General features: G+C 41.7%; 1 long non-coding RNA gene across 1 annotated transcript; it reads left to right on the top strand.

Annotated features, from left to right (window-relative positions):
- The first annotated feature begins 2,406 nt into the window (after window positions 1–2,406).
- On the top strand, window positions 2,407–13,850 carry LOC116546505. Its single transcript, XR_004266740.1, has 3 exons — window positions 2,407–3,252; window positions 12,096–12,171; window positions 13,818–13,850. It is a non-coding gene; the product is annotated as an uncharacterized LOC116546505 (long non-coding RNA).
- Window positions 13,851–13,853: the final 3 nt, after the last annotated feature.

Genomic DNA, 13,853 nt, shown 5'->3' with positions numbered 1-13,853 from the left:
TCAGGTACTCAGGAGGCTGAGGCAGGAGGAACACCTGATCCCGAGAGGTTGAGGCTGCCATGAGCCATGATGGCACCACTGCACTCCAGCCTTGGTATCAGAGTGATAACCCTGTCTCTCTCTCTCTCTCTCTCTCTCTCTCTCACGCACACACACACACACACACACACACACAATTATTGTACACTTAAAATGGGTAAATTTTAATATGTAAATTACACCTCTATAAAGCTGTTAATTTTTAAATTTTTTTTAGTTTTTTTTTTTTTTTTTTGAGACAGAGTTTTGCTGTTTTTGCCCAGGCTGGAGTGCAATGATGCAATCTCAGTTCACCACAACGTCCACCTCCCAGGTGCAAGCAATTCTCCTGCCTCAGCCTCCCAAGCTCCCGCCATGATGCCTGGCTAATTTTTTGTATTTTTAGTACAGATGGGGTTTCACCATGTTGTCCAGACTGGTCTGAAAGTCGTGACCTCAGGTGATCCACCCGTCTCGGCCTCCCAAAGTGCTGGGATTACAGGCATGAGCCAGGCAGTTTTTTAAGTTTTAAAATTATACTGTTTACCCCTAGCACCAAGACTGTAGTCTCAAAATACCATTGCCCAATGAAAGAAAACAAGCCTTCCTGGAAAAAGTGCTGATTCCAGGTCTAGGCCAGAAATGTGTAAGGAACCTGGAACATATTGTCATTCTGGATAGCAAAGAATCCATCAAAGATCATTAGGATGATTTCAACATGTCTGAAGGGACTCCTTCTAACCAAACGTAGGACATTTTGTGCATTAATAATTAATAAATGTGTAAGGAACCTGGAACATATTGTCATTCTGGATAGCAAAGAATCCATCAAAGATCATTAGGATGATTTCAACATGTCTGAAGGGACTCCTTCTAACCAAACGTAGGACATTTTGTGCATTAATAGTTGCAGTGAATTGAGATATATCAGATATGTTTGAATGTCTGCATTCATAATGATCCTTTTGAAAAAATAAAAGTGGGCTGGCACAGTTCCTCGTGCCTGTAATTTCAACACTCTGGGAGGGTGGGTTAGGAGGATCACTTCATTCAGAGTTCAAGACCAGCCTGTGCAACACAGGGGTACTTTGTCTCCACAAAACATTTTTAAAATTACTCAGGTGTGAGGGCCCATGTCTTTGGTCCCAGCTACTCAGGAAGCTGAGATGGGAGGGTCACCTGAGCCTAGAAGTTTGAGGCTGTAGTGGCATGACTGCTTCTCTGCATATGAGCCTGGGCAACAGAGCTAGACCCTCCCTGTCTACATACATAAATTAATAGAAGTGGTCACCATTGAAGGATATAAATGAAACAGCCCATCATTTTGAAAAATGATAAACAGAAGAAGTCAAGCCACAAACTGGTGTTTTCTATATAAATTGTAAAAGTAACACAGTTTATAAGAAGCAGCATCTCTTTTTTATATTTACATTTTTTTTTCTTCATGCATGGCCCTTCTTAGGGTAGCGGTATCTCTTTCTGGAAGTATGACAGCTCATAAATGAAGAAGGAGTGGTACAACAATACCTTCGTTGTTCAATCCATAATTGATCAATGGCCATTAACATCACTAATGAAAAAAGAAAAGATGTCCAGAGAGTACACACCTCCTCCCAGAAGAAACTAGCACAGTCTTTTTGTCCTGACCCTCAAGTCCAACCTGAATCTGACCAAGTCTTGAGATCAAACTACTAATTTATAAAAACTAGAACAAAGTGAAGAGCAAGTTAACCAACATCACAAGATACAGTTAGCAAAATTCACAGTATGGGAAACAGCCTAATGAGAATACACTTAGCATAATCCAAACTATGGGGAAACGGCCTGATTTATTCAATAAATGAACTGCAAGGGACAACACAGAGATCAAAGTGGGAAGCTGTCAGGATCAAACAAAACCTAAGAGGTGAATCAATCCCAAAGAGAGACTTTATTTGGATCCTGATTCAAACCATAAATACATGAAATGATTGGAAATCTGGAGCTAGCAGGAGAGTTGACAGTGATAAAGAGCAGTGGCGTGAGAAGGTTGGTTGATGATGATATTGGGATTACATTTTTTAAAGAGTTCTTGTCTCCGGGCACAGTTGTTCACACCTATAATCTCAGTAGTGTGGGAGGTCAAGGCGGGAAGATCCTTTGAATCCAGGAATTCTAGACCAGCCCGGGCAACATAGCAAGACCCTGTCTTTACTAAAATACAAATAAAAAAATTAGCTGGGCATGGTGGTGTGAGTCTGTAGTTGCAGCTACTCGGGAAGCTGAGGCAGGAGAGGCCACAGCAAACCAAGATCGTGCCACTGAACTCCAGCCTGGGTGACAGAGACTTTGTCTTGAAAGAACAAACAAATATCGTATCTTTTACAGACATATACCAAGACAGTCAGGGGGAAATTATGTGATGCATGGGATTTGCTATAAAATCAAGAGAGGAAGAGGAGAAGCGTGTAGGAGTGTACATGTAATGAGATTGGCCACAAGATAACAAATATCTGAATCTGCTGCTGAGTAGGGGAAAGCTCACGACACTAGCCTCTTGTTCAGAAAACTCTAGAATAGAAAGTTTGTCTAAAAATCCACTTCGTGGATTTGTAACAAGCATTGAATAAGATCATGTATACAGAGTGCTTTATCACCACGGCTTGCAGGTAGTCAGCACACAAACATTGTTTTTAGTTCTGTATAGTCCCTGTCCATTAATCACATCCAAAAAAGATATGTTGTTGACACCAAGAGCTCTGGCCCGTGGATCTTTGTCCACTTGGTGGTAATTTATTGGAATTTGAGGTTTAGAATGAGGAAATGCCAGCCTTCAAAGCCCCAGGCCTACTATGAAATAGCAAATCCAACAGTCCCACATGCCTTCGTAGCATACCTAGTAAGTAGGACCACTTTTCTCTGACCTTGTAGGCACTGTTGTTCATTCACTCACTATTTTTCATTCATTTCTTATATGCCATGTATTGGGTGCTAGGGACCCATAATACAGTGGACCCATAATTGGCTGGAAGGATCACTTTCAAAGCATCGTTTCAGGATGAGTATTTCATGTCAAGTGGATTCAAGGAACAGTGTGAAGGATGCATGGCCTCAGTCACCATGAAGAACCTCCCAGGAGCCGGCCCTACTGGGCACGTATAAATGAGTGAGGAATGGAACTCACCCTTACAAGGCCCAGAACCTGACAGAGCACACAAGACAGAAGCCCAAATAACCAGGAACAGGAAGCTGAAGGTGAGAGTTGGGCCCCAAAGGATCTGAGAAAATGCTTTTTGTTTGTGGATTTATCACGCAGAATGAAACCTTAGTTTTTATTCACAGGTGAGACACACTCTCTATATAGAATCTATGAAGGGATATTTTAGAGCCCTTTGAGGCATATAGTGAAAAATGGAATATCTCAGGCAGCCCAGGATGAATAATGCAGTCACCAAGAGGGGCAGGGTGGCCACAGGTGGCCAGCAGCAGAGATGGGCATTGTGAGCCATTGGATGGGGTTGTGGGGCATGACATTGTGAGCCACTGGCCTGACTTTGTTGTTTCCTGGTAACGAGGTGACATAGGAGGCTTTGTGGGTGACAGGCATCAGCCAGGGCCCGCAGCCTTCAGTCGGAAGCTGGGAGTGGGAAGAGGAGGAGCTCCGACTACTCTCGCGGAAGTGTTTGTGCCCTTGGCGCTTGCTCTGTTGCTTTGTTTTTTTCTTTTTTGTTGGTCTTTTTTTTTTTAATTTTGTGTGTTGCTTAGTTTTGTTTTTTTCTTTGTTGTTGTTGTTGTTTTTGATTTTGTGTGTTGCTTTGTTTTGAAGGTCCCCTTCTAGATCCCCCATGGGAAATATACTCAGTTGCTGCCTAGGCCCCAGGGCTGGCCTCTGTTGTGCCTGCTGCAGGCAGAAGGTGGCACCTTGCTGTGAATCCGAGACTGAGTCTGTGGCCGCTGCAGCACCAGCATCCACCACTGCAGAGCCTGCCACCAACACAAAGAGGCGCAAAGGTAAAGAAGCCACGGGTGCCATTTGCTCTCTGGCACATCTCTGGCCACCACCTCCCCCACCTGCTTCCCATCCCCTCACCTCAGAGACATCCTAGCTTCCAGCTCCCTCCTGCCTGTAGCCAGCTTTCCCAGGGCTGGGCATGGGGGACAAAGGCTAGTCCTGCCTCTTGTCTTTGTTGTTGAGCCTTCTTGCTTGAGGCCTTTTTGGTCTGGTCTCTCCCTTTCCTCGATGAAAATTCAAATACTCCAGCTTTGGAGTCTCCATCCCATCCTCTAGCCTGACCTATCCAACTAGAATGGTACCTCACTGAAGGAGCCGGTTAAAGGCCCGATCGTTTCTTTTCTCCTATTCGATAAGGAAGCTAATAATTGGGATAATTCAGACTCAAATATTTGGAGATTCTTAAATTTCAAATAGAGTTTGCCATGGAAGAGATTATATGTTGTTCTTAATAGATGGTTGTAAGTCACCTCGACAGAAGCAGCTATATTTCTTCCAATTGTAATTTGAAAACTGAAGGAAAACTTGAGGGACATGCTTAAAATGACTGCAAAAGGTATGAAATGTTGCTGCCAGAGCTGTAAAAAAAAGTTGTTTTTGTTTTGGTTTTACCCAAAAGTTTAGCCATGGAGCTCTGATTACTTTAAAATTCCCACTTTGACATGAATGTCTCTTCAGCCCAACTCCAGTAGCTTCACGGGCTTTGTTCACCTCCTTATCCTGAGACAGGTAGACCTAGCTCATGGTTACAGGTTCCAAAAGAGATGAAATGACTTTAGTCTGGAATTTGTAAGGTAAAGACTTGAGAGTTGGAAGGCCAGACTCTGCTTGTGGAGAGAGTTTGTTTTCATGGCTCCCCTTCCTACAGAATGGGAAAGGGGAGGAGAGAGGAAACATTCCATTTTTTTGCTATGGTCAAATTGAAGACAAAAACTAACACTTGTGAGACAGGAGAGGAGCATTTACTTACAAAATCAGTCAAACATTGTGTATCACTACATCTGTTGAGCAAATGAAAGCTACCAGACTCAGAAAACCAGAGATGCTAATGGAACTGACATTAGTAACCAGGTTTTTCTGCTGAGTTCAGTGCCCAGGGTGACTTCCAATAACAACCACCCTCCCCTCTACACACACACTTTTCTCAGGACTGGAAAGCTCAGGCAGCCCAGGATGAATAATGCAGTCACACATTGGGGCAGGTGACCACAAGGTGGGCAGCAGCAGGGATGGGCATTGTGAGCCATTGGGTGGGGCTGTGGGGCGGGGCATTGTGAGCCACTAGCCTGACTTGGTTGTTTCCTGGTAACCGGGTGACATAGGCTTTTTGGGTGATAGGCATGAGCCAGGGCCAGCAGCCTTCAGTCTAAAATCCTTTAGGAGTTTAGAAATAGATGAATCTAGCTACAGGTAATTCTGGGTAACCAGTTCCTTGAACAAAAACTAAGTCCACCGAAATAGAAAACATTATATCATAAAGACATAGAAATATGATCAGCTCATGTCTTTCATTTTAATGGCAGAGATTTTATCAGTATGGAGAAAATGTCTTACCGCTCTTGTATGTAAACTTCAGTTTGGCTCTTACTTTCTTTCACAGAAAAATTAAGCCTCACAATGGGTGTGGCTTTGTAACAAGGAAGTGCTGTACTCCCTTTTCGGAATATTGAAAAGTTGTGAAAGAATGAACAAATAATGATGAGACGTAATAGGCTGCACCTTATACACAAGCATGCAAGTAGCTGTGGAAACTCCTTGCTTGGTGTGTACGGCAGGCCTCTGTCATGTTCTGTACGATTTGGCAGATGAGGTAGTGAGAGAACAAAGTGAGCCTTTTCGTTCTTCTTTTGGATGTAAACGTGTTTTCATGTACATCTTATCGGAACCTTCCAAATACAGTAAGGCCTGAGTATATTCTCCCTATGCTGCTGATGCAGAAAGGAAGGCCTAGAGATGTGAAGGGACAGTGTGAGACAGCTACTGAACAGAACTGAGGTTCTAAGTCATCAGAGTAGACATGGAGGTCGTAGTGATGCCAAACTCAGTTCTTAAAGAACTTGACAAACTCCAGAATGTCGTCGTATATTTTAAGGTCTACCCATAACATAGACCTCTCTTAGAAGTTACTTTCATCTTGATTAGTTCCTTTTGCATTTTATTTTACACAACTTACAGGCAACATTTACCTCTCCATTTTTCATCCTAAAGAGGTGGGTCCTCACTGTGTGGCATAGGCCGGCTTCTGACTCCTGGCCTGGGCTTCAGCACTCCTGCTGCCTCAGCCTGCAGAAGAGCTGACAGTACAGGCATGTGCCGTCTCTCCTGGCTCCACCTTCTGTCTGTACATTTATTGAAATGGATAAGGATAAAAATAGAGGTAACAAAATGGCCTAAATTTACCAGTCAAATCAACAGTTTAATAAATGTTGAAGAGTTTCTTCTGCTAACTGATTTGAAGCTGGGAATGCCCTGGTCAGGAGAAGCTGGCCAGAGGGCAGGTAAGTCCGCACGCATTCAGCACAGGATACAAGTAAGAAGTGTTAGGTCAGAGCAGTTGAAGAAAAAATAGTTTGTGAGCACAGAATTTACTATTTTATGTGTATGTGCATGACAGTGAGTTTCTATATGTCTCTTCAAATGTATTTTTGTGCTATTCAATAGAGGGATAAGAGAAACCTCAATTTCAGTGTTTATTCTTTGGCCAGACATGGTGGCTTATGCCTGTAATCCCAGCATTTTGGGAGACCGATGTGGGCAGATTACCTGAGGTCAGGAGTTCGGGACCAGCGTGACCAACATGTTGAAACCCCATCTCTACTAAATATACAAAAAATTAGCCAGGCGTGGTGGCACGTACCTGTAATCCCAGCTACCTGGGAGGCTGAGGCAGGAGAATCACTTGAATCCAGGAGTTGCAGGTTGCAGTGAGCCGAAATCGTGCCAATACACTCCAGCCTGGCTGGGCAAATAAAACAAGAAACATGTTGAGAACACTCAATATAAAGTATAGACACTTTCAAAGTTTGTTGTTATTATCTTTATTTCGGAAAATTGTGTATCACTTTTCTTGGAAAGCGATAAATTCCTACTTAGATGTGAAACATTTTAGCCTTTCTATAATGAGGAATTGAATTCTTTTGGTGACTTACACAAATATCACAGCAACCAGTGCTCCAACCATTCTGTGGCACACTAAATAGTCGTGTAAAGTCATCAGGTAGAGCAGGGCACACTGCTGTGGAAGGACATCCTGGAGTGCTCTCTAGGTGGCAAGTCCTGTTTCAGGAACTTATGCCATAAATGATGCTCTGCTTCGTTGTTCTCTTCTGAAATATTTCAAAAGAACATTGTGTCTTGAAGCCGTTTCAAAGAGACCTTCTAAGAACCCACTTTAGATCTCAGACAGACTCAAGCATATTTCCTCTTATCTTGCCTTTATTTAGCAGTGTATCTAATATGACTGGGGGTAATATAAGTAACACAGATTAAGATAGTAAGAGCTCGTATCCAATTTTCTCACTAGCCATCAACTTTCCATGCAGCCTTTTGTGTTCTTACCGTAGGAGCGCTGCTAATTTGCTGGCTCTCTGAAGTGAGGGGTCAGGGAAGGGAAAGAATGGGCATACGATGTAGAGGCATCTGAGCAGCAGGTCTTTCCACTTTCTAGTAGCTATTTTCAACCCTCCTTTTAAAATAACTGTCAGTGTGTTTCATGTAAAAGTAGTAGAGACTAAAGAAAAACTATTTATTATACTCAATACCCAGAGCTCCCTTGTGTTGCTATTTGAGTACTGGTTCTTCTGGAAATTTTTGGTATGCATTTGAATATAATATTCCACAAACTTTTTTGTAAAATAAAACTTTTTCATCATTTTATATGTGCTGCCTTGTAACTTTTACTTAAAGCAGTGAAATAATGGCATAAGTTTCTCAAACAGTACTTGACACCTAGCGAGCACTCCAGGATGTCTTTGGCTGCCAGGGCACCCTGCTCTACCTGATGACTTTGAATAACTCCTTAGTGTACTACGGACTGCTTAGAGCATTATTTATTTACCTACCCTTTGCAATTGGCCGTCTTTTTTTGTAAAGTCAGACACAATCCTCTTATGTTTGATTCTAAGAACACACATAAAGCACATGTTGATGACAGATGCGTGATATCTCGTTATAAAATTCAGATAATATTTTTTGTCTAGTGACATAATTAAACCGATGAAATGAGTCACTTTGTATTTAAGGTATTTTAGTATTAAATATACTCGTGTCAAACCGCAGTTACCGTTGACTTTTAAGTAGACATTAACATTCTTCATTTATGTTTTTGTGGATCTTGGTAGCTTGTATCTTTAATTCTAAAGAGCTACCAGTTTAAAAAATCTGATGCTGTCTTAGGTGATAAATCAAAAGACAACTTTAGCAGATCTGGGAGAATTCTAGTTTGGGGTAAGATGAAATCTATTTCTTGAGCACTTTTAAATGGCCTGGCAGTGTTGCAGATGCGGGGCAAACAGTGGAACACAACATAGAGCCCCATTCCAAGTCTGACCCTTACATTCGATAGGGAGGTAAGGGCAGATAGCACATGAATAGTCAAGAATGGCAGGTGGTGACGTGCTGGGAAGAAAGTAAAACAGGGTGATGGATTAAAGAGGAGGGCAGTTTTATGGAGAGCTGGGGGTAAGAGCTGGATGTTCTCTTTAAGTGACATGTGAACAGTCTTTAAGGTGAAATGGGCTGGGTGTAGGGGCTCCCACTTTTAATCCCAGCACTTTGGAAAGCCAGGGTGAGGGGATTCCTTGAGGCTGGAAGTTTAAGACCCGCCTGGCCAACACAGAGACACCCCATCTTATTAATTTTTAAAAATAAAAAAGTGAAGGGAACCTTGTGAGGATGATGGGAGAGGGCTTCCAGGAGGGATATCTGCTTTGGAATTCCTGAAATAGAAACAAAGTTGTTTTAGGCAAAGGACAGAAAGACACAAGGGTGGCTGCAGCAGAGCGAAAGGATGCTGGGATGAATAAGGTGGGTGAAGGCCTTGTACACGTAGTGAGCGCTCACAGAGAAGATGGACTTCGGTTGACATGGAAAACCACTGGAGGATTATAGCCCAGGGGTTACTGTTAATTCTCCAAGAAAAAGACTGAGCAGCGGCTCCTTGCGAATATACTGTAATACAGGCATGGGTGGAAGCAGGAAGAGCAGCTTGGAGGCTGGTGGAGTAGTTCAGGTGAGAGCCAATAGTGAAGAGAAGAGTAACAATGACCTGAAAGAGGCTGACTTGAGAAAATCAAGTGAATCTCAAAGTAGATGATAAAGTGGTAAATAGACCAGTCACAGAAAAAGAAATGCAGTTGATTTGTAAACACATCTTCACTCATAAGAGAAAGGCAAACAGCTCTACTGTTTGTCCTATTGAGGGAAATTCCAAAAACATGGCAAAACGTTCTTTGGTTTGGCTGTAAGGAAAGTTGCGTTCATATATTGCTGGTGGAAATGCAAAAAGGCTCAACTCCATGAAGGGGAATTTGGCACAATCTCACAACCTTGCAAATGCATTTAAACCAGACATCCAACTTTGAGGAATTTTATCCTGAAGGTATACTCCATAAATGTAAAATATTCTATGCGTAATGTTCTTGTTGCATTATTTTCAATAGTTAAATATTGGAAATCACTGACATGCCTAGTAAAGGACTGGTAAAATAAGGTGGTACTTCTACATAAAGGAGAAGTATGGAGCTGTAAAAAAGAGTAAGATGTCTTCTCATTGCTATGGAGCGATTCCCAAGATAGGGTACACAGAAAAGCAAAAAGAACATGCAGTAATATACATGAAAGAAAGCAGGGGAAATAACATGTATTTCATTATTTAAAAATAAAAGCCAACGTTGGTGAAGTCTTGATGATGACCGGTGACAGTTTTCTCCTTAACTTCACTGGGTAGCCAAAGTGCATATTTTCGCAAAATGTTATTTTGCTATGGGTTCTGCAAAGGATGTTAACTCTGCACTTTTCGCCTTTGAGTTAATTAGAGAAAGCTGTGCTTTGTAGTTTATTGTAGTGCACAGACTGCTCTTTCATTTTATTTTATCCTCTCAATGTTTTGAGTTAGGTGTAAAATGGGAATTATGCTTGTGTTACATATGAGGAGGCTGGTTTTAAGAAGAAGACTGAGTACATCAAGAATGTAAATTCTAAATATATGGCATATAAAACTAGAATTTATAAAAAGGTGTGTATATGGCCTGCTTCAAATACTACCTTTTCTAAAGAAACCTTTTTTTTTTTTTTTTATTAGCTTACTAAAGCAATTAAGCCTCAGGATAAAAACAGCAATATTAGATAGTTAGAAATAAAATGGGGATACTTGTAACACAATAATGCTTTTTATTTTGAAGAGACAGGGTCTTGCTTTGCCACCCAGGCTGGAGTGCAGTGGCGTGATCATAGCTCACTGCAGCCTCAATCTCCTAGGCTCAAATGATCTTCCCGCAACAGTCTTCCATGTAGCTAGGGATACAAGGGCTCACCACCACATCTGGTTATGTTTAGAAGATTTTTTGTAGAGACGAGGTCTGACTGTGTTGCCCAGGTTGGTCTCAAACTTCTGACCTCAAGCAATCCTCCTGCCTTAGCCTCCAAAAATGTCAGGATTACAGCTGTGGGCCAGCACTCCTAGCCCAGAAATGTTCTTAAAAGTCTGAAAAAATAAGTTAAATGCTATTAAGAAATATTTAAAGAGATAAACATATACTATGGTAAATGAAATTCACAGTTCAGTCATGGTCACTACAGCAGTGATTAAAATATCCAACAGTTCAGGCAAGTCTGAGAACTGAGAGGGACGTACAGGATTGGCTTGGAAGCCAGAATTATGATTGTCAGAGCTGGGAAAGCAGAAGCAAGGCAAGAGTGTGCACAGGAGTGGGGCACGCAGCAGCTCCGTGGTGTGCCGTGTGCACAGGAGTGGGGCACGCAGCAGCTCTGTGTATGCCATGTGTCCTCTTTTACTGGAGACCAGCTCCAGCCCAGCAGGTGAGAATCACCTGATGGGTGGAAAGAGTGGATTCAGGTAAAATCTCAGACCGTGTACTGTAACTGAGAGACTTAAAATGTTTGCCTTATGGGTCATAAAACTGTAAAAGTGACAACATATGGATAAAAGAGTAGGTCAGTCAATGCGGTAAGCCACCTGCCACGTCTCCAGAGCATCAACCACCCCACAGATATATTGGGGCAGCAGGATTTGACAAAGCTTGTGAGAAGAGCTCTGGGTGCAGGGTCCAGGGCATGATCTAGAGGACTCAGGTGTTCCAGGATCTCTATCCCCAGGGAACCAAGTACATTCTTACCTCAGATCTGTCACTCCTCACTGTGGTGACTCTGGGCAAGTCACTCAAAATGTCTGAGTTTTAATTCACTGAATTGGAAAATATGGGTTGTAGCCCTTCCCTGCCTGTCCCTTGGGGCTGATGTGGGGATCAGGGAACTCACAGATCTCTGTCATGAGCTGAAAATCATTGGCCATGGAAACTGTGAAGTCACTTTACACCCTACCCTGCACAGGAGACATGCAAGCTCCCTCTCTGTATTCAACCTCTACCAAGTATCTGGGTTATTCTTCCCGACATTGAACATTTTAGGGCATTTACAAAACCATGAGTCTTTTTAAGTCTTTATCTGCATTTCATCCTTTTAGGAGCTATGGACCTTAGTAGGTCTATAGCATAGATCTGCTAACGTTTCCACATCTAAGAATGGGGAAGAGAGGCACAGATGGGTTCATATCCCTCTCCCAGGTATGTGCAGATTCTAAGTAGGATTTGAATCCAGCCTGTTCTTGGTAACTTGGATCTTCTGCTTTTCTGTATTGTCTCATCTGAATAAAGGTATCTGCCTGCACAAACAAATCTTCCTAGAACCCAGATCTAACTCAGGTAGAGTTGAAAAGCAGCTGGTGAAAACCAGGATCAAAAGTTGAAACTGTGAATAAGTTTTTACTAATTTCTCTGTGGTCCTCTGCCAGCAAGATGTCAAGCACGTGACATCTTATAATACATTATAATACATTTCTACCTTGCAGGTTTGGCTGGCCGCGCCAAAAGCTGGGCAAAAAAAAAAATGGAAGCGTAAGAACATTTGCCCCGTTGAAAGTGAAGGTAGGGTAGAAATTATATCATTAAGCTTATTGAAGCGAATAATTCCGGTTTACTGATCCAGTGTCCCATATTAGAGAAACTCAGTAAATGCTATGTCATGTTCTTTATTTCATTTGTGCCCATTTAAATGCATTAAATCAATGGTGGGTGATGCAACTACACAAGGAAAGTTACATTGACAACTTAGTTTGTTACTTAGTTTTTTACAAACAAGTACAGTTACATTGTTTGCTTGTTTGTTTTTGTGAAAAGGTCCCATTTTGTCACCTGGGAGTGCATTGGTGCAATCACAGCTCCTTGCAATCTTGACCTCCCCATGTTCAGGTGATCCTTCTACCTCAGCCTCCCAAGCAGATGGCTGTAATGCACATGCCTTTATACCAAGCTTTCTTTTTTAGATTTTATTCTTTTTGTAGAGATGGGGTTTCACCCTGTTGCCCAGGCTTGGTTCCCTTTTGATAGTAAAGGACATCTCAAGTGTTTAGACATTTGCTTTCAGTTTGGGCAGTAATGAATACAGCAGTTATAAACCTTCTTGTGTCTTGTTTGGAAACATAATTTTTAAAATGTAACTAAGGCAATACTAAAATTATGATTACTTGCTTGTATGGTAAGACTACATGTTTCTTTGTAAAAATTTAGGTAGAATTTACCAGTAAAATCATCTGAAGGTAGTGTTTGTGTTCTTTTGAGAAGATGCTAATTATTGATTCAGTTTCTAAAATAAATATAGGCCTATTCAGATGATTAATTTATCCTGAGAAGACTTTTAACCTTCTGAAACAGATCCAAAACATTAGCTCACTTCGTATAATGTATCTAAGTGTGAGCACAGATGGGTTCAGAAATTTCCTTTATTATTATTTTTTGAGTTCATTCCTCTGGAACTGATATTATTACTACATTGAAACTTCCTTCTTTCCTTTGAGGTTAGACAAGATAGAGGTTTATCAATGTCACTGATCTTTTAAAAGAAATGGTTTTTTGTTTTGTTGCTTTTCTCTGATGATTTCCTGTTTTTTATCCCATTAATTTCTGCAGTGATTATTTTACCTCTATTGGATATTACACTGCTGTTTTTCTTTGATTGCCACAGGTGGAAGCTAGATTATGAATTTAGATTTTTCTGATTATTGACACATCATCATGAATGTTACTCACTGAATATAATATCATTAAAGTGCATACTTAATAATTAAAATAATAAATATGTATACTTTGCTACAATTTTATAAATACACCAGGTTAGATGATAAATGTAGTAGCAGGATATGTAGGTCGACAGAAGTGAAATAAACCTGTAACCTTTCCTAAAATGTGGGGATTTGCCTGGGCCTTTACATAAGCAGCAGGTGTGATGAGATGGGTCTCACTGAGCCATACACTGCCTTTCTGTATTAACCGGGTCTTAGACTATTTCACACTGATGAGGTTGCCCTAGCTAGAACACCAAGGCTCTTTCATTCCTTTCTGCCCCTCTCCTTTGCTTTCCTTCAGCACCAAGGAGAATGGTCCAGCAGCATCTCAGTCCGTGCTTGTCAACCGCCCAGCTCCACACACTCCAGCCCCCGTCCACATTCCCCAAAGCTCCTTGTGAGATTCCTCAGCAGCACCAATGCCCTGACTGTCACTCTGTGTTCTCGTAGCTCCTGCTGACCACCCAGAGGAGGGTACCCTTGACA

The sequence above is a fragment of the Sapajus apella genome, unplaced genomic scaffold (assembly GCF_009761245.1).
Source record: "Sapajus apella isolate SASKATOON/1434 unplaced genomic scaffold, GSC_monkey_1.0 scaffold987, whole genome shotgun sequence".
NCBI classification, from domain to species: domain Eukaryota; kingdom Metazoa; phylum Chordata; class Mammalia; order Primates; family Cebidae; genus Sapajus; species Sapajus apella.
The sequence above is the reverse complement of the archived record's forward strand: the minus strand, read 5'-3'. Positions and strand labels throughout refer to the sequence as shown.